The sequence below is a fragment of the Panthera pardus genome, unplaced genomic scaffold (genome assembly GCF_024362965.1).
Source record: "Panthera pardus isolate Hobbes unplaced genomic scaffold, ASM2436296v1 HiC_scaffold_10, whole genome shotgun sequence".
Taxonomy (NCBI): Eukaryota; Metazoa; Chordata; class Mammalia; order Carnivora; family Felidae; genus Panthera; species Panthera pardus.
Window position 1 is genome coordinate 19,812,422 of NW_026526655.1, and position 20,307 is coordinate 19,832,728.

The following is a 20,307-nucleotide window of genomic DNA, read 5'->3' on the forward strand; positions in this document are numbered from 1 at the left end:
TCTATCCCATGGATCATGAGATTTCATGACCTAAGCTGAAATCAGGAGTGAGTCGTTCAACTGATTGAGCCACCCAGGCACCCCTGAAGACTTTTATAGTTGTAAACATGGAGTTGTTACCAAGTGTACTCCATGTAAGAGAGTACTTCCATTTTGCTTAGGGACTGATGGGAACCGGATCCTCCATTTACAATTCTATGCTTTTGATGACAGAATAATTTTTCATAGCCTAGCTTCTGGCTCCTTATATTTCAAACCTTACTTCTTCAACATTATGCAGATACTTCCAATTCTAGTGCCATAGGATACGTTTATATCATCATAGGCCCTCTGGCCTGGCACCTTTATGCCATGACACTGGGTGAATAAGAGGGTTTCTGGAAGCCATTCCTACAGCAGGCCAGGAGAAACTGTGGACCACAAAAATATCCCACTAAACCCCAAACTAAATGTACCCTAAATTCGATTCTCTTTTAGCTAAATCCTCCTAATACCAACACCACCTGTTATCAGAGGATGTGTGACTGCAACGAAGTCAGAAAGGAAAGAGACAGTGGTCTTAAATGATGATGGTTCATACACCCTTCTTTTGCAAATTTTGTTCAAAAAAAAGAAAAGAAAAGAAAAGTCTACCACGTGAACCATCTCTGGGATTCCTTCCAGGACCTTGAAACTGGCCTGTGTAAGTGAGGGCCCGAGCTTAACCTTCATGAGCGTCAGGGTAATCTGGTCTGGACGGGCGATGCGTGGCCAATCTGCATCTGGAGGACCCAGGGTCCCAGTTCGGGACCCAGCACATTTCCCAGTCTCCCCTCCCTCCCTCTTTAATCACACACCATACGCCCTGCGTTTCTGGAATGGTCCATCTTGGCCGGGGCCTACAGATTTCCTGGTAAGATGTCAGCAAGCTGTGATATTGTTATGTTGCTACCCCCGCCATTCTTCACCTGCAACAAATGTCCCCTTAATTGCTTCAGCATGAGCCCCGGCTGACATCCCCCATTCCTAAGGGTCTCTCAGTCCCAACCTCACAGTAAACTCAAGACATCCAAACGGGGCTGCCAGACGTGGCAGCTGGAATCCAGACATCACGGCCTATCGGAGCAATTAGCTGAGCTCCCATCCCGGGCTGGCCTCATTAGGGCTGTCCAGATGTCCACTGCTAGAGCAGTCTTCCGTCCCTGGGGGCGGGCTGTCTCCCCAGGTGAGGCCACACTGGTGTCTGCGGGAGGCATGTCAGAGCTCAGAGAGCCCTTCCTCATCGTCAGGGCTGCTAATCGAAGCTGAGTGGGAATCGCAGAGGCACCGGCCGTGGCTGTCAGTCCCCAAGGCTCTCTGTTTCCCATGCATAATCACCGTCTGCACGGAGCCCTCCCCGTCTGGGGGCAAGCCCAGCTGCCACAGCTCAATCGACGGTGGAGGGTGTTCAGGCCCAGTCATGCTGTTCATCCGCTGCTCGGCTCCCACCATGACTAAATGGGAACATCTGGAAAAGGGCAGGGCAGGGCTGGGGCGAAGAGGCTAAGGGCAGGGGAGGATTAAAACTGCTCCGTCTTTATGGGAAGATTTTCTCTGGTAATGTGGTGCCTTTTCTTTCCCACGTGGTGGGAGGTGGGGAAAAGAGAATTTCATCCTAGAACAACCTGACAGGGGGCCCAGCCAGCATATCTGTTGTTGTAAGGCCAGCAGCGTATCTGCCGGGGAGATGGTTCTCATCGTAGTCAACGTGAATGGCGCCCCCTGGGGTTTTGGGGCGCATGACATGTGTGGTCCTGATGCACTAGCCCTGCCAGTTAGACGCAGACTGAACCGTGAGCCTTGGCTTAGCTTGGCTGTTCTCAGAAGCAGAGCCTGAGAGAAGGATTTGGACACAGGTCCTTTATTTGGGAGGCGATATCAGGAAGCACCGGGGAGGGAGCTTGAAAACGAAGTGGGGAAGGGAAGGAAGAAAGCTGGGTTAGCGAGGAGGTTGGCTCACATGACCAACCATCTTGTTTGCCAAAAACTGAGGGGTTCCCTGGGACATGGCACTTCCAGTGCTAAACAGGGAACGTCTCAGGAAAACTGGGAGAGGTTGGTCACCCTAGTTGTGTTAGTCAGTAGGTTCCTGGTGCAGGCAACTGGGCCCGATCAATTTCATGGGGGATGTGTCTACCTGGATGACTGTGTAGACCATGACTTCAAACTGTTCCACTGAGAAGAGAGAAGGGCAAAGAAGCTGGCGTATTTATCCATTAACTCCTGTCTGTCGTTGGTTGAGGGCTGCTCCCAAAGCTGTGGATCTGTGATAACTCTGGCCTGCTTGCCCTGAAACAGGTATGATGCTATGACCAGAGGAAAAAAAAAAAAGAAGCCAGAAATGAATACAATACAGATCCTGTCTTCAAACAGCCTGGGTGTAACAAGAAAGTAATATTAGGGGTGAAGAGGTCCTCTCTGAAATGCGCTTTCTCCCATTGACCTTTATTCTCTGCGGGTGTCATTCCATCACAGATCTCCATTCCTGTCCCATCCAGATTCTTCTGCCCTTAACTCCCTACACTCCCGGGAAGCCTGCCTTGAAGGGAACGGATGCAGCATGAGGTGCGCCAGCAGACGGAGAAAGGGGGCCACATGCATAGCCTGTAGAAGCTGGAAAAGGCAAGGAAAAAGATTCTCCCTTAGAGCCTCCGGGAAGCAGCACGGCCCTCTTGACACCTTGATCTTAGCCCGGGGAGACCTGTGTTGGCCTTCTACCTTTGGGAGCTGTAAAACAATAAATCTGCATTGTTTCAAGCTACTAAGTTTGTGGGTGATTTGTTCTAGCAGCCACAGGACATTGGTACAGGCTCTGGCCCTCTTAAAAAGCTCGCTTTGCTCCATTTCACTCACTGGTGCTTCCAAGTAAGATTTCCTTTAAACCTGAAGTTCCGGGGCTCCTGGGTGGCTCAGTCGGTTAAGCGTCCGACTTCGGCTCAGGTCACGATCTCGTGGCCCGTGAGTTTGAGCCCCGCATCGGGCTCTGGGCTGGTGGCTCAGAGCCTGGAGCCTGCTTCCAATTCTGTGTCTCCCTCTCTCTCTGCCCCTCCCCCGTTCATGCTCTATCTCTCTCTGTCTCACAAATAAATAAAGGTTAAAAAAAAATTAAAAACAAAAACAAAAACAAAAAAACCCTGAAGTTCCAGGGCTAAAAATCTGAAAGCAATGAATCTGGCCAGTGCAGTCCCTTCCTTCTCAGAGTTGACAGTTTTGTGGAGGGGAATTGAGAATCAAAAAGGCATGTGTAGTGGGCTAAAGAAGTTTCTAGGAACAAGATTCCTAGCCTGCATGGGAATAACTATGGCTTTCTGGCATTAAAGACTATCTTCAAGGTTTGAGCTTAGTTTTATGCAGGAATGACTTCACAAGGCTTCCTAATAGGGCCCCAGAAATGTTTGCGGAATGTAATTGAGTGGAGTTGAACTTGGGGAAGGAGGTTCTTAATTTCCATTATGATTTTTCCCCTACACCCCGAGTCAACCCCAGTCTGATTTCATCTGAGGAGGCTTTGTTAACGGAGATGCTGTGAGCACCCCAAGACCTCCTGGCAGGGCAGAGTCACCATTTCTGTTGGGTTTGTCTCTAACTAGTGTGGCTCCTTCCACACATAATTCCCAAGGCCCTTTCTTGTGGTCGCTGATATTTCTTCCGTGGCACTCGGGTCTGAATTAATTTATTTGTTGAGCAAGTGCATCATCTGTCCCAGTGTCCCTTCTACCCCAGCACGATCTTTGCATGTCCCCTAGAGCGATCATTATGTTGTACTGCATTTCTGTTCTTGAATTTTACTGTCCTGTCAGACTGTGAGCCCCCCAAGATGCCACTGTGTCTTAATTTTGTAGAGTGGCAGTTCTCAGCAAAGTGCTGGGGGGTTGGCACCCTTTAGAGGCTCAGTAGATGTTCATGAAGGAATTGCTGAATGAGCCCCTGCCCTGACTTGCTCTCTAAGCTGGTGTTTCCTCCATGGAAATGCAAAGTGGGGGTTGTGAATTCGGAATGCTTTATGGAACACGGCAATTGAGCTGACTGCTTAGAAAGGAGAAGAGCCGATACGTAGTGGTGGTGTTGCTGCTGGTGTAGCCCGTGAGGAGAAGAACGGCATGGGTCCAACTACAGAGTGTGCTTGGGGACTAATGACCAGACTGGCGTGGCTCAGCTCGGGCACGGAGTGCATGAATAGGCTCAGTGAGAACTCAGTTTAGGATTGTAGACTGAGTACAGGTCACGGAGGGCTTTCAGTAGAGTGCCAGGAGTTTAGAATTAATTTCTCTGGGCACTAGGGAGCCAAGGAAGGCTTTGGAGGATATGAGAAAGTGGGTTTTGGTGGCAGTAGAAGTAGAGGGGTTTTGTGTGGACATTTTGGAGACTTTTCCCCAAGGTTAATAAGCCTGAGTTACCAATCTCTTAGGCATTTCAAAAGAACTATAAGTCGACTTCCTGGGGATCTTTTAGTCATGGCTCTTGTTGGGGGCCCTAAGAGAGAATCGAGGCAGTTTCTTGATTGTCTTCAGCCCTAAGAAACTCTGGTTTGTGATTTTTCCTCTTGGAAATAAGCCTGAGTAGATGATCAATCCTGGGAGGGGCTCGGGGGCTGAGTATCTCTGTGGAATCAGCCAGAGGTGTCCAGACCCTCAGAGGGTATTAATTATTGGTCCCATGCGGCCTCTTGGGTCCAAGGGATGATGAATTGCACCTGAGGTGTGTGCAGTCCGTGACAACTTGGCTCTTTCGTGACATTACCCAAGAGGAATTCGCAGTATGTTCTAGAAGGCTTCCAGGAAGTATGTTGAGAAACTGTTGTACAGTTTAGGATTTTCTCTCCCTGGGTCACCACTCTGCCTCAGTACATGCAGAGCAGGCTTCTCTCTGAGGAAGAGGTATCTTAACCTTGGGGGCTGGATCAGAACCCTACATCTGAGTCTCTTCAAAGTTTATTTATTTATTGAGAGAGAGAAAGAGAGAGAGAGAGAGAGAGAGAGAGAGGATGAGTTGGGGAGGGGCAGAGAGAGAGGCAAGAGAGAAAATCCCAAGCAGGCTCTGCACTGTCAGCACGGAGCCTGATGTGGGGCTCAAACTCATAAACCATGAGATCATGACCTGAGCCGAAATCAAGAGTTGGTCGCTTAACAGACTGAGCCACCCAGGCACCTCATGAGTCTCTCTTGTCTTAGTTTCCTTGCCTAGGGTGGGCTGGGGACTTGGATCTCGAGTCTTGCAGAAAGGAGAGACATCATGCCCTTTCCTGCTGGGCCAGTTTCCCTTCCCCATTGCACAAATAAGGCCCAGGGGTGGCTGATGAGGGTTTGGTTGAGAGAGGATGGTCTGCCAGTTTCTGGGGGGAATAGAGCCCGAGAAAGCTCAGGTGGGCCAAGGGGAATCTGGAGGTGTCAGAGAGGAAGGATGAAGGTTTAGATCGCCTGTCCCTGCTCACCAGGAAAGGGTTGAGGCAGCCGAGCCTCTGCCCAGTCTGTATGGTCTTCTAGCATTCTCCCAGTTTGTCCCACCTTCCCAGTCCTTCCCTTTCTTGGACAATCTTGACAAAGAAGCACTTGGCAGCTTGTCAGAGAGGTCAAGGGGAGACTTGTTCTGGACAGGAGACACGGGGGGCAAAGTGCCATAACATGGTTGGTGGCTCTTCATCAGAGGCCTTTGTCCAACAGCTTTGCAGAGTCGCATTTGCTGGGTTAAGAAAAGATACTCACAGAGGAACTGTTTTGATGTGTTTGAGAGCGTGCATGGATTTTGGTTGACGAAGTACTCTGGGGAATGTTGGTCTGTCCCATTTTGTTTTGCCATCAAATCTTAGATCCTAGAGTCCCTAAGGCACAGAGCTAGAAGGCACACTAGATAAAGATGCCCTTGCTCTCCCCTGATCAAACAAGCAGAGCGTGAGAGGTCCTGAGGGGTGGGGCTTTCTCGGAGTGACATTATGTGTCTCACGTTCCACGCGGGCTGGGAACTGAGTGGAGAGGACGCCGGATTGGCAGGAAGCATTTTTTTTTTTTCTGGCTGTATTTTTCCAAAAACCAGAGATGAGAAGATCATCTGAATGCCAGCCCTGCAGGAGGACAGGAAATAAGAACTGACGTTGAGAAGGAGTCTCCTGGAGCACTCCTTCCCTGTGAGCTCTCACTTCCCCTGGCTCTGGAGCACCCTTCACACATGGCATGCTCATGGAACACGGTGTGCAGAGCCTGTGTGTCTGGGCTTGGAGAGCTGTCAGAAGACAGGGCAAGGCTTCCAGAGTGCTGGAATCTGAGGGACTCCTTGGGACCCCACGGATCTTTCCCATTAGCTAAGGTTTGGGCTGTCTACCCATGGTGCTGTCTTCCCCATGCGCTGCATGGCTAAAGGAGAATTATATTAAATGTAAAGGCCACCAAATAGGTGCTCTTCCCTCTTTGGGTGAGAGTCTTTGCTGCCCAGGAGGGGGCTCGACAGGTCCTCGAGTGTTGAAAGGATCGGTGTTCTGTTTAGGTAGACCAGGGAGGAACAGAGCTCAGAGTTCTTATTCTTCCTCCGCTCCTCTCTGTTCTGTATTCCAACAACGAGTCCCTCTAATTAAAGTGTTAAATCAGGTTTAGTTACCAGTCGCGATGGGAAAATCTGGAATACAGATTATCCTTCCAATTTCCTTGTAAGAACGTTAGCATCATTTCTCCATTTCAGTGCCGTGCACCCCCTGCCTTTAGAGAGGAGGAAACAGAGGCGCAGAGATTAAACATCGTCTCCACCTTCCAATTTTCGCTCCATTGCTGATATCACCGGCTCCCCTCCCCAAATTTCGGAGGCACACGTTCATGTCTGCAAGACCCAGAGAGAGGCTTTTATTCAAAACAGCTTGGCTGAGCTGCCCCGGGTTTTGCTTTGGGAAGATTGACCCAGAGCTCTAGCTCCTAGCCCAGCACTAATGTCTGCGGTGGCCTTGGACCAGCAGGTTTACTTCTCCGGACCTCTGTCTCGCCCTGTGCAAAACGAAGGGGTGGGTTTAGGGGGTCTCTGTGGACCGTTCCCAGCTCCATGCTCTGTCCTGGCCCTGCCTCGCCGCCTTCTCCCTGCGTGCCTCTGCCGCTCCAGCAGGCAGGCCCACTAACACGTGGATTTATGTGGGGCGCTGGCTTTCCCCAGCAGCTCGTTTCCGCTGCTTCTTACCAGAGGGCCGGGACTCATTAGCCTGCTTTGCTTACTGAAGCCTTCACTCCCGAGATTTTATGTAGTGATGGCAGCTTTCACCCCCAGGACTAACAGCAGCCAACTTTCTCGTTGCACTGTATTAATCCCAAACTGAAAAGCGACTTTAGGGAGCACTACTGGGTGTGGGGGGTGGGGAGGGCAGAACTCCTTGAACCTTGAGTAACTGCTGACCTCAGTTGAGTCGGGTAGGGGCATGCCTGTGAATATGCAGCTTGGGGGGGAGGCGGTGAGCTGTACCTCAGTTTCTTCTTTCTGTGGGGATTTGAGTAGTCAGGTGGGCAGCGGCTAGAGGAGGGGAAGGAGGAGTAGCTGTAGCGTTATGTGGAAAAGAAGTGGGTGAATCATGAATACAAATCATTCTGTGGATGGAGAATAGGAAGAAGGAAGTAGGCTTTGCCCAAGATTAGTTCTTCGTGGTTAACCTCGGCTTCTATTAGTTCTATGAGGCCTCTAGGTGGTAGGGTAAGACTGACTCTAGACAGCTATAGTGGTATTTTCAGCAGGGACCCAAAGATTCTGTAACTGGAGAGACTTCTTCCCAGGAACTGGTTCGTCTAGAATTTCTGCCACATCGGGAAGCATAGGAACGGAGTATCTTGTGTAGGATCAATCCTATGAGATGCTCAGGGAGAAAAGGGTGCGTTCCAGCAAATTCTGAAAATGGCACAAACTCGTCTCTTGGAGACGAACGCCAGGCGATATTATAGTAAACCCTCGGATAACCCTACAGGGTCAGGGGAACGATTTCGTTTTGTTTAACCCTCAGGCACCCAGCTGTGTTTAAGAATAGAGCTATCTGCTTTTTAATATCTCACTCGACCGGCGTTGTAGGGATTGGACTTTGGGCAATGCTACTCCAGGGTGAACTCTGGCTTTGGACACCATTATCCTGGGTCTTTTTTGCTGCACAAATGTGGAGCTGGCTTGGGGTGAGCGCGGTGGGGTCTACGTGAATGAGATTTTCTTTCTTTTTAGATCCTGGGAGAGGCATGTACATGGATTTATATCTTATTTTTGAGAAATCGACCAAGGGCATCCTGAGACTCCAGGTTCAAGGTGTAAAACCAGAAATACCTGAAATGAAGAAAGAGCCACTATCAGTCATTGGCATAACAATCACTTCCTTTTGGGAGGTGTACTGTTTGAAGAGGGAGAAAATAGAAGAGCTAAGTGGGTGGAGGTGAGGGCAGCCTGCCCAAATTAATTCCTCCAGCTGGAGACAGAAGCTCTAATGAGGCTGTTTTGGGCTACATTCTCTAGCACAGAGAGCCTGAGGCGAACAGGCTAATGGTTTTTTTGAGAGTGCGATCTGAGGGCAGCAAGAGTGAGGGATACAGACGAGGAGGCAGGGAAGGAGGGGAAGGAGATCCAAAGTAGTACATTATGGAGTTGGCCACAGTCTTACAAGAAGACACGCAGCAAGTCGCGGGGGCACAGGGGGCATCTCTCGGGAGCGATTGGAAGGGAGAATCTTGGGATATCTTGGAACAGTCCTTCGGAGGCTCTACTCTGGACAGCAGTGAGCAGAACTGATCAGCTGGATCCTCTGTATTGTTTGCCTGTCATTACTCAGAGTTCACCCCTTTAGGCAGCTGCTGGGCTGCCGGGAAAGGCAGAGCATCCACGAATCCAGCCAGATCAGACCTGGGTGCTGGAGTTGCTGAGTCTCGTCCCAAAACAGGCCTGCTCGAGGCCACACCGAAGCCCAGCTCCTGCTCTGGGAGGAGGCTGAGGCAGCCGGCGCTTTTAGAAGATGAGGTGATAGAGTCGTGACAGGGGGGGCTCTCCACTGTGCAAGCAACTGAGGTCTGGGGGCAGACGGGGCCAAGGAAATGCGGAGAGAAAGCAAACTGAGTCCGGTACAGGGACTGGCCTGAGAAATAAAACAGCAGCGGAATAGGGATACAATCTCTATGCAGGGAGAATGCAGTGAGGTTCCTTTTTTTCCATTGTCAGACCTTGGGACTTAGGCATGATGAGATAGGACGGACCAGACCGGCCAGAGACTCAGAAAGACGTGTCAGCCGTGCCGCATCGTCTTCTGGCATTTTGGCAGAGGCCAGCTCCATGTAGTGGAGAGTGGATATGAGCCATTTTATACTACTTCTCCAAGCACCAGTCTCCAGTCTGGCCCAGGAGACGGGAGGCCTTCTGCACTGGGAGTTAGTTTTTGCCTGTCCTAGCATTCAGACTGTGACAAGTTTATTTTGGTTCACTCTTGAATCATCTGCTCCCGGAGACCCATGCCTCTTTCGTGTGGAAACCCTCCTTCTCCCTGTGGTCTCCAGCTTGACACTTGGCAGGCCGGGCCCAGCTGGGAGGCCGTCTAGAGTTACATCTTTGCAGGGGCTCACAAAGCTTCTTTCCCCCAAGCTTCTCAAGTGTGTTGCAAAAGAAAAACAAAAAGAAAGAAAAAGAAAAAAAAGGAAAACAACCCCTCCCTTTCTACCACATAACTTGGGCAAGGACTCAGTGGCTTCTGAGTCTCTGGCCTGCAAGGACAGAGCATCCTCTCCTTCTGGGAGTTTCTGCACTTAGGGTGCTTTAGAACCATGGGGCAAAGTGAAGTTGAATGCGGATCAGAGGCCTGCGGCTGGGCATGGGTTCTCAGGGCTGGGCCAGGTTGGACCCCGAGCTCCTGTCTAGTTGCCATTTTACACTATAAGCTGCTGGCTGGCTCAGGGTGGTTATGTAACTTGCCTCAGGTCACACAGCAGCATGAAAAGCATTAGATTCAAACTCAGGGATGCCTCAATCCAAAGTGTCTTTGAATCTCTCCCTTATCCTTTAGGCTAACACCTCTTTTCAAGGCTCTCAAGCTTGGCAGGCAATGATGATACTTGGCCCTTTGAGGTCTTAAACTCCCTGAAGATTGATAGCATACTACTGTCCCCAGAGGTGAACATTACTAAGTTAAGATAAATTTAGAATCTAGGAAATGTCAAGGTTTTCCACATTGCTATTCTCTTTCTGTCTCCTTCAGCGACTGGCCCCGCTATGCGTCTAGAAAAAGTTCCTGGGTTGTCCTGCCTGCGGGTTAAGGCTGGGTTTCCCTGTGGCTCGGGGAGTTTCTGATCTGTGGCCTGGCATCCATTTATTACCGTGACCGCACACTGAGGAGGGCATTGTGGTAATCCCCCAGCTTCTGAGCATTAATGGTTCCTAAAGAAAGACCACAGCAGAAGAAAATGGCCTTGCTTGTTTCTGTTCTTGTTAGTAATTGTGAGATTTATCAAAGTGCCATTTATTAATGCATTTGCATATAAATAGAACCCATGAAAAAATGGCTCTAATTTTTCCTTTGCTTTGAAAGACCTTCCCAGACAACTTATGTCATCGCTTGACAGATTTTCAGGCCATTTTTAGCATATTACATCTAAAAGAAAGAAGATCCTAGAACCAAAGTTCTCTAAGGAAGGAACCTCCCCCTCGAAATATGCAACAATTAAGCTTGAAATACCAAGTATGTCCATGGAGTTTCTTAGATGCTGTTTTATTTGAGAGGCGAAAGGAGTTAATTCCTCTTCATAAAGACCAATACAACTCAACAATAATACGTTGGCTCGAGAAAGCATCTTTGAAAGCCTCTAGTCCTGGCCCAGGAATTTTCAAATACGTTTCATAAAGACCTGGGACCTCATAAAGGAGTTTCAGGGGTATGACAAACATTTATTTTTATTCACATTTCATTCTGAAAAACATATAACTATTACAAAAGCTCCGATTAAAATGACACGTATCGTAGGCCACATCTTAATGCATTTGAGAACCTTAAAAAGTTCATTTGTATTGCCAGGTAATTAGGGTAATGCTAATTACAGCAAAAAAAAAAATAATAACATCATGGATTAAGTACATTCAGAGAATAAAGCCTAAGACAGGTGTTTCTGAATGCTGGCCAGCTTTCCTTCAAGCAGAGGTGTGGGAGCCCAGGCTCCTTCCATATTGTGGCTCCATTCATCTCTCACCTAGGACTTCCAGGCATTCTGTGTCCCTCTCTATCAAGCCAGCAGAAGAGCAAAGAACACAGAAAATTGCCTCAGAGATTGTTTGAGGGTGGAGGCTGTGAGCATCTTTCCGCTCATGTGCTATTGGCTGGAAATATGTCACACGGACCCATCTCACTGTGAGGGACTCTGGTAAATGTAGTCTACTGGCTAACCAGTCTCTGCCATCCCTGATTACTCTGTTGGGCACACAGTTGGAAATCAGACAGGGTTATCTGAGGAGTAACCATTTTTCAACTGTTTGTCTGTGTAAACCTGAATTTTGATAGGGTGTAATTCAATTTATCATAAAGTGTCAGCTTTTCTCCATAGCTCTGTATCTGATGTTTTTGTATTCATCGAAGCAACCTCATTAGTCCCATTGTTCATGTGAAAAATCAAGGAAATATTATACATTTGAACTTAAGAAATTTTGTATGCCACTGAAATGCTACTTTGGTCTGCTGTAAAAAAAAAAAAAAAAATGAAGTCCTGAAACCTTGAAAAAACACTGATCAGGTATAATTTCCTCTTTTTATAGGAGATAGAGACAAAGAATAAGATACTTGCCCAAGGTCATATACTGATAAAGAAACAGCTGGTATTTGAACTCAGACTTCCTGGCTCTTAGTCCAGTGCTTTTCTTTCTATTTCAACTTGTTCCAGGACCTCACGGCCCTCAGAACTTGGATGTTTTTCAGCCCATTTTAATTTTCTCAGTCTGCAAGTGAGAGCACAGCTGAAGCTTGGGGGTTGTTAATTCTGTCATAAGATTTAATGTCTTGTATTTTTGGCCCAGCTGCTTCACGAATCCACATTCCGGAAGCATTTGTGGAGCATCTATTATATGCTGGGGCTGGGGTGCCGTGGTTCAACGGGTACCTTTCCATGAGGGTCTTACAGTCCGGCTAGATAATAAAACATGGAACAAAAGTGTAAACGGATGTATTTGCAAATAGGTTTTCTTGAAGGAAGAAAACATGAGTCTGAAAGAGAAACACTTGGCGGGGAGTGAGCTCTGTCTTTCTGATGGGGTGATCAGAGGCCAGTGTGTTCCTGGCATGATCCTGGAGACATTCAGGGCTCGGCCATGTCAGTGAGCCTCCATCTTGGAGGCAATGGCTTCCTTCCCCTGTGAACATGACCAGTGAGATTCTTGGCCCATGAATGCAGGCTCTCTGTGTTTTGTACAGCGTCAGCAACAGAAGAGTGTCGGAGGCTGCAGAATGTGCACAGGTGTTAAAATCAGTACAAATAATTATAAGATGAAAGTGTGTCAAAATTCCTCCAAGAACTAAATAAGAAAAGGGTTTTCCCTGATGGCTGATGAAGTCGCTAAGTCAAATAGCTTTTTCAGTTTTTAAAGGGTAGGTTGGGGGAAATTTGTTTTAAATATTCATTGGCATACTTGTTGCCTTTTTCTTGTCCCTGAGCTTTTACATCTGCAGTCCGCTCCAGAACTTTCCTATGCAGATGCCAATGAAGAAAGAAGAGGCAAGGAAGGCCATGTGGGGGCAGGGATACTGGAGTGGACACAGACCATGGAGTCGTGCATATATATGTATGTGGTAGGTGCCGTGTGTGTGTGCATGGTGTTGACTTGAACACATGCTGCTCAGCAGATAAAACGGCCTGAAAGCCAATGCTGAAGAGAAAAGCATCATGGGAATTACCGCAAGCTTCTCTGAAAGGAAGTGACATGCTGGGAGTAAGCATGTGACATCTTAGAATGCTAGATACAAAAGGGACCTTAAGGGGCGGCTGGTTCAACTCGCCCATTTCCTGTGTGAGAAGACTGAGGCCAGGGAAGGGAAGTGACGTACAGGAAGAATCAGTGATTAGAGCCAGGACACGAACTTCATTGTCGCCGTTCCCACCCCTGTCTATGCCAGGATGCTGTGGGGCCAGAGTGAAGAATGTGGCCACTGAGGAGCCTTGGAGTAGGGGTTGATAAAATAAAAAATAATTCTATTCCAGAAGACAAAGCCATGCCTTCCATCTGCTTTGGGGGCTAGAATGATGTGGCCAATATGGAAAAGGGACTAAAAGTCTAGCCTGCTGTAGTGATCACTGTCACTTGGGGGCTGCAGGCAATGGGACTTCATATGGAACAGCAGGGAAAAAAGTGCAATGGTTTTTAAACATCTCGAGTTGAGATTGTGATCCCCCTGATGATGCTCATCCTTTATGGGCACAGTGAGCTTTCATTTATTTTAATGAGATATCCCCCTTTCCCCCTTCTTTCAAAACATTTAAATAAGTTGGTACAAAGCAGTTGAGTTCATTTATTTTGGGTGAAGACCAGGAATCTACCATAATGATTTTTTGAGTCTTTGAAGGATCTATGTCCTATCTCTTTCCCTCTATGCCCCCTCTGGCTTCTAGTACCATTTGCAGATGGGTGACTCCCAAGTCCACATTCCTGTTGAAAGAGATCGATTTTAGAGAGCTGGCTCATGACACGATGGAGGCTGGCAAGTTCAAAATCCCAGGGTAGACCTGCAGGCCGGAGACCCAGGAAGAGCTGATACTGCAGTGCAAAGCAGAAGGCCATCTGCTGGCAGGATTCCCTCTTGTTTGGGGGAGGGCAGTCTTTTACACTACGTGACCCTTCAACTGATTAGATGTGGCCCACCTGCATTAGGCGCTTTTCTCAAATCCACTGATTTCAATGTTAATCTCCTCCAAAAACACCCTCATGGAAACCCAGAAAAATGTTTTACCACATATCTTGGCACTGTGGCCCAGCCAAGCTGACATATAAAATTAACCATCCCATATGTGAATAGTTTATTTGGGACTCCAAGGAGGAGTGAGAGCAAAGGAGGTTGCAACAGGAGATACAGCACAGGATCCAGTACAAAGATAGTTTGCCAAGTTGGCCATGGCAATGGGGTGACCCTTCTGAGAAGGGGAAGCATTTCCCATCATTCTCATCACCTACTGGGTGCCCCGTGGGCATTAGTTCTCCTGTGCTTCTGGGCTGTATACATGTGGGTGCCCAACAGTTTCATCAGGCATGCACACCACTGTAGGCCAGAGAACAGACGTCCCAGGGAAAGAGCCCAGGCCGAGGTGGAGCCAGGCCGCACCGGCTCTGAACTGGTGGCAGGTGCCCAGAACCGGCAGCTGAAACTTCAGCTGAAGCCGGGGAGGTGGGTGGGGCGGGGTGGGGGAGTGGGGGGAAGGGCTGAGAGGCTGGAGCTCGTGCCCAAGACGGAGCAGGTGTCTTCTCCCCAGCAGCTTTCTTACCCTGAAACCCCTGTTTTGGAGACTGACCACCCTCCAGCCACCAGGTCCTGCAATCATTCTAGAGTCTTCCATTTCCCTCACTCGTCGTATCAGATTAAGGCCGTTTTTCTATTTTTCTCTCCCTTTGGTATGCCTTAAATACGTGTGCCTTCTCACCAACCCGTGTTGTCACCACCACCCATCAAAGCTCACCAACTCTTCCCTGGGTTCTTAAGAGAAATTTTCCCCTGGTCCCCCTGCAGCCGGCCTTGGACATCTCCCGGAGTGATCTATCTTAAAAGCACGGCTGACTACGGACTGTCGCTTGCTTAAAATCCCCCAGCAACTCCGAAGTTCAAAGACTACATTTCTTCAGACTCCGCAGATTGGCGCGTAAGGGCCTTTCCCACCCGGCCCCCCGTGGACCTCTCACGTCATCTCTCGCAGGACTGCTCCTCCGATGCTCCGCTCCTCTGGTGAAGAACCTGGGAGCCTACTTAGGGCGGCATGCTCTGCCATGCTCAGTGCCTTTGGTCGCGAGGCACCCTTGGCCTGGAATGTTCTCCCTCCTCCTGCCTCCCCCATCTCCAGTCCAAGTTTACCTAGTGAACATGTCCTCCCCTTTCAAGACTCGGCTCGTGTGTCACTTTCAATATGACATCGTCCTGAGCCTTCCGGGTATAGAATTGAGGCGCTTGGTGAGACTCCTGCATCTTTGCAGACAACCTTCATTAGGTCCGTATGATATTTAGTGTGCTCGCACTTAACGTCTCTGTCTTCTTCAATCATCCAGTAGGTGCCTTCACAGCAGGGATCTTACTCTGGCCATCTCTCTGTGTCCACACCGTGTTATGCTCAGCCCAACGCAAAAGAAATGCTCAGCGAGGAGGCTGCAGATGAGGTGGGGGCGCTCAGAAGGGACTGTGCCTGTACCCCGGGGGGTGGGGGGGCAAGGACATCCTACCTGAAACGGTGAGGCAGGAGGCTGGGATTACCATCACGTCCTCTGAAACGGTACGGGAAGGGGTGAGGGCCTTGTGCCTCTGAGGTGTGTTAGGGACAGACCCGGCTCAGGGGAGGGGGGCTACATCTGCCCCCGTGGAGCCCCCTCCCTCTCCATCCGAGTCTTCAGAAGCCAAATGTGGCCTCAGCAGAAGCTGAGTTCTTAAGGTCGAGCCAGAGTAGGCTGTGCTGGCCTGGGGCCCGAGGATCCAGGGCTTCTGGGTTCTGAGAATTTGTTCCCTAATCTCTGCTTACAGGGCTCCAAGCGGCTGGAGTCTGCATGAAAGGGGCCTTTGTCTGATATGGGAATGGCTTTGGGGGCTAATCTCTTCTTGGATGCATTTTAATTCACTTTAATGACTCTGCCTCCTGTCAGGCTTTCCTTCAGTGAGGGGGGTTTGTTAAAGAGATTAGAAGGAGTGAACACGAGCCCCCAAGTCTGGCCTTCCTTGGAGGGTGCTGTTCTAGGGAAACCTGTGTTCTGCAAAATGTATTAGGATGCTCTGGGAGGGAGTGGCGAGGGCGCAGAGTGGAGAGCGGGGAGATTATATATCTAATAAACACATGCACGTACAGACACTCGAGTGCCAGCCTGCCGTGACTTTCACGGCCCACCTCGTCCTGCCCCCGCGGTCGGAGCTGAAGCAGACGGGACAGAGTGATGTCATCCCCAGGACACTGTCCTTTCTCTCCCTCTCTCCCTCTCCCCGCTTTTGTATAAACACAGCTGTTTGCAAGGAATGCTGGCTTGGGAAAACATAAACCATCGGCATTAGTGACCTCTCCTCCCCACCACGCACCTCTTCCTACTGAATGTGGGAGACTGGAATGCTTTCAGCCCGGCAGACCCATCATCCTCCCGTCGGCAACACCAGGCCTTTCAGCTTTCTGGTTGGCCCGGGGTGACTGGGGCTCAGGGACTGCGCAAAGCCCTGCAGGCCAGACGGGAGCTCTGGCTGCGGGTGACACTTGAGACCACCCGGGGGATTTCTGGAGGAACACGGAGAGGAGAAGAGGGCCTATCCCTTAGGCTGGGGGATGCGAAGCGGAGGCCGGAAGGGTGGAGGGGTCCACAGTCGAGGCAGGCGCTTGCTGATCTGGCTTTGCCCACAGAGCCCAGCCTCTGGAAACCAAGGGGAACAAAATGGCAACGGCGGGCTGCGGTCCGGCAGGCCTTAGGATAAAGCTGTTGAAGAGCTGTGTTGGGGTAAGGTCACACTTGTCACAGCAACCCATCCCCGCCTTCCAGGGAAGTCATAGTTGCCACTTGGGTCCAAAAGCCTCTTTTTTCTTTCTTTCTTTCTTTCTTTCTTTCTTTCTTTCTTTCTTTCTTTCTCTATCTATCTAGTTATTTAATGTTTTAAATTCAAGTTAGTTAACATGCCGTGTATATGGGTTCCAGGAGTAGAACCCAGGGATTCATCATTTACATATAACACCCAGTGCTCATCCCAACAAGTATCCTCCTTAATGCCCATCACCCATTTAACCCATCGCCCCACCCACCTTCCCTCCAGCAACCTTCAGTTTGTCTTCTGTATCTAAGAGTCTTTTATGGTTTGCTTCCTTCTCTCTCTCTCTCTCTCTTTTTTTAATGTTTATTTATCTTTGAGAGAGAAAGAGAGAGAGAGAGCATGAGCGGGGAGGAACAGAGAGAAAGGGAGACACAGAATCCAAAGCAGGCTCCAGTCTCTGAACTGTCAGCACGGAGCCCAATGCGGGGCTCGAACCCACGACCATGAGATCATGACCCAAATCGAAGTCAGACGCTGAACCGACTGAGCCACCCAGGCGCCCCTCCCTCTCTGTTTTTATCTTACTTTTCCTTCCCTTCCCTATGTTCGTTCATCTGTTGTGTTTCTTAAATTCCACATGTGAGTGAAATCATCTGATATTTGTCTTTGACTGACTTATGTAGCTTAGCATAATACACCCTAGTTCCGTCCACGTTGTGGCAAATGGCAAGATTTCATTCTTTTTGATTGATGAGTAATATTCCATTCTATATATATATATACCACATCTTCTTTATCCATTCATCCGTTGATGGACATTTGGGTTCTTTCCACAGTTTGGTTATGGTTGATAATCCTGCTATGAACATTGGGGTGCACGTGCTCCTTCAAATCAGCATTTTTGTATCCTTCAGACGAATACCTAGTAGTACAAAAGCTTTTTATCCTCTTAAGGAATGAAAATGGGGGGCAGTGAAAGGGAGCAACTAAGGCCGAACTCAGGCAATCCAGCTTCTTTTGCAATCCAGAGATACTGTGGCTGGCAACAATTTATTGGGGATGGTTTTCCGTTTCTAGATGGTGACCTCTGGGTCTTAGGGGTTAGGATGGTTTTTATTCCAGCTACTGAACTTGGCATCTGGCTGAGAACATGCTTGCTTCCTGGCCCCTGCCCCCATCCCAGTCTGCTAAGCCTCTCTCTGTGCCCACTCTCTTGTGTGATTTTTGTGGCCACGACTGCAAAGGAGCAGAAGCAATGAAGACTCCCTGAGCCTCCCTTTCCGAGGGCCAGGCGCCCTAGCACGTGGTGCAAATGGCTGCCATCGTGGAATGAATGGGATGCGGTGCTAGAGAAATGGGGCTGGCTGGTGAGCCGGTGGCCTTCTTGAGTCTCCTCTCGGGTTGTTGTGAGTTGGGAGGACAAACCTGCACTCACTCTTCCGTGTTAAATGGAAACCTCCGAGGCCACGCTCTGGAGCCACTGAGGCAACATTTGGCTTCTGGTTGCCCTTCGTGCCTGCAGTTTGCCAAGGCAAGTGTCTATCTGCAGCCTAACACTTTCGTGGTGCCTGCTGTGTGTCAGGCAGGGTGCTAGGGACTTTGCACCTGTTCTAGTTTTATTCTCACAACAACGCAGCGTTATCAAACAGTGTTCTTTTGTAATTAGCGATAACGCAACTGAGATAAAAGTCGTTTAAGAAACACTATCCAGTGACTTAGCGATGGAGCCGGGACTCAAATTTCAATGCCCGCCAAGTCCAGGAATTCAGAAGGAGATACGAAGAGGAGAAAGATCCCAACAAACCTGAGAGATAGAGGTGCGATTGCCTGCGTGGAGTGATTTGAAGGATAAAAATAACATCCCTCCCCTCCCCAGATACTCCTCCTGCAGCTCGAAACCCATATTATGACGCCATTCCTTGGAATTCAGCAAAGCTCTGTTTTTGAATACAACTATTTCTGGGACTGGAAGCCATTTAGCTATTAAAACGTTCTATTCAAAACAAAAACAACAACTCTCGTTTTCTTTTAGAGTATTTTACTTTAAATTACTTGTGTTCCTTGTAAAGCAATCCTTCACAGAAAGTACTTTGTATGGGAATAAATGTCTGGCAGGTGACCTCTTAAGGGAGTTGAGAAGTGTTAATCTTTGACATTTACTATTATAAGCACATTTTAAGCAATTCCTAGAAACTGATAAAATCTGTTAGAAGAAAAAGATTTCTCTCCCTCTTTTTTTAAAGTACTAGAATCTTTCACCCTTCTGATCTGAATAAAAGACATGAGTATTACCTTTCTGAGATACACCTACGTAACTGTGATTGCTTGGGGCTCTGTTTCCAAGAAGAAAAAGGAAGAAAATTTGAAAGATAGTTTGAAATCTTCAAATGTTATGATATTTGGTAAAGCACTTGGAAAACCCCAGAGTAAAGTGTAGAGAAGCTCTAATTTCTACAAGGAGGGAAGTGAGGGGAGAGGAATAGTGTCCCGAGGCAGTATTTCCTGAGTTTTCTATGAGCCGCTGTGCCTTAGGTCCTCAGTAAGTACTACACGATTGTGGAGTTTTCTGGTGAAATGCATTTGGAAAATACTGGGTTAGACCAAGTGAAGCATGTTTCTTTACAATAGGAGTTATCAGAAGTCATTTAATAAATAATTGTGCATAGCAGTTCTCCCAGAGGGCGGACGGTATAGAGGGTTTCCTAGAAGCATTTTTTGGGGGAGGTGGGGTGGGAGCATGGGGAAACTGTTATTTTATAAGATCAGCATTCCCTGGAACATAATTTGAGAAACACAACCCAAAGCAGTAGTCTATTTGCGATACGATATGGCACTTCAGATGATCTGGATTTAAGAGAGATGCAAACTTAGGCGAATCATCTAACCTCTCCATGCCTCAGTGCCTTCCATCCGTCAAAAGGGACAAGTAACACTCTCTATCAACATTAGACGTAAAGTGCTTGCTATAGAGTAAGAGCTCAGTAAGTACCAGCTACTATTGCTATTATTTTTGACATTTTGTGCTGGTGCCTTCTGTGTATACAGAGCTCCTAGCAGAAAGGAAAAAACGGACCAGGCATCTCTCCATCTTTGCTCATGTTCTTTCCTCCACTCAGAATGCCCCGCCCACCCCATCTATGCCCACACAAATGGCAAGATCTGTCTCAATGCCACTTGTCCTGCAAAGGCTTCCTGGATTCTTCCAGCTTTCCCTCCTCTGGACCCTCAACCTTCCTCTGTAGGCTTCTTAGACTTAACAATGTTTGGCTTTGTATTTTTGTGTAATGTATTTTATCCTTGGAAAGACGTCTTACTTATCTCTGATTTGCTGGTATTTGGTGCAGAAACTTCGCTGGCTGGATCTCCACTTAAGTTTGGCTGAACCGTTCAATTTCAGAGCCCTCTACCTAGGTGCAAACACTCCTTAATGAGGTAAGCCCTTACCTAGGCACGCCTCACCCAACTTTTTATATTTGGCAAGGATTGGTGAAAATAGGCCCTAGGTTAGGCCCAAGGCACAGAAGGAGGGGAAGCCAGGAAGAAGAAAAAGGATTAAGAATGTACTGTGATTATATGTCTTGGCCTTCCCAGCTCCTCCTGCCCCGATGCCCGCTGTCGGAATTTTTTTTTAATCTCTATTT

The 20,307-nt window shown here is 48.5% G+C and overlaps 1 long non-coding RNA gene across 1 annotated transcript; it reads left to right on the forward strand.

Moving 5' to 3' along the window:
* The first annotated feature begins 260 nt into the window (after nucleotides 1-260).
* Nucleotides 261-2,779, forward strand: LOC109264759 (uncharacterized). The gene is made up of 2 exons (XR_002078852.2): nucleotides 261-682; nucleotides 2,494-2,779. It is a non-coding gene; the product is annotated as an uncharacterized LOC109264759 (long non-coding RNA).
* Nucleotides 2,780-20,307: the final 17,528 nt, after the last annotated feature.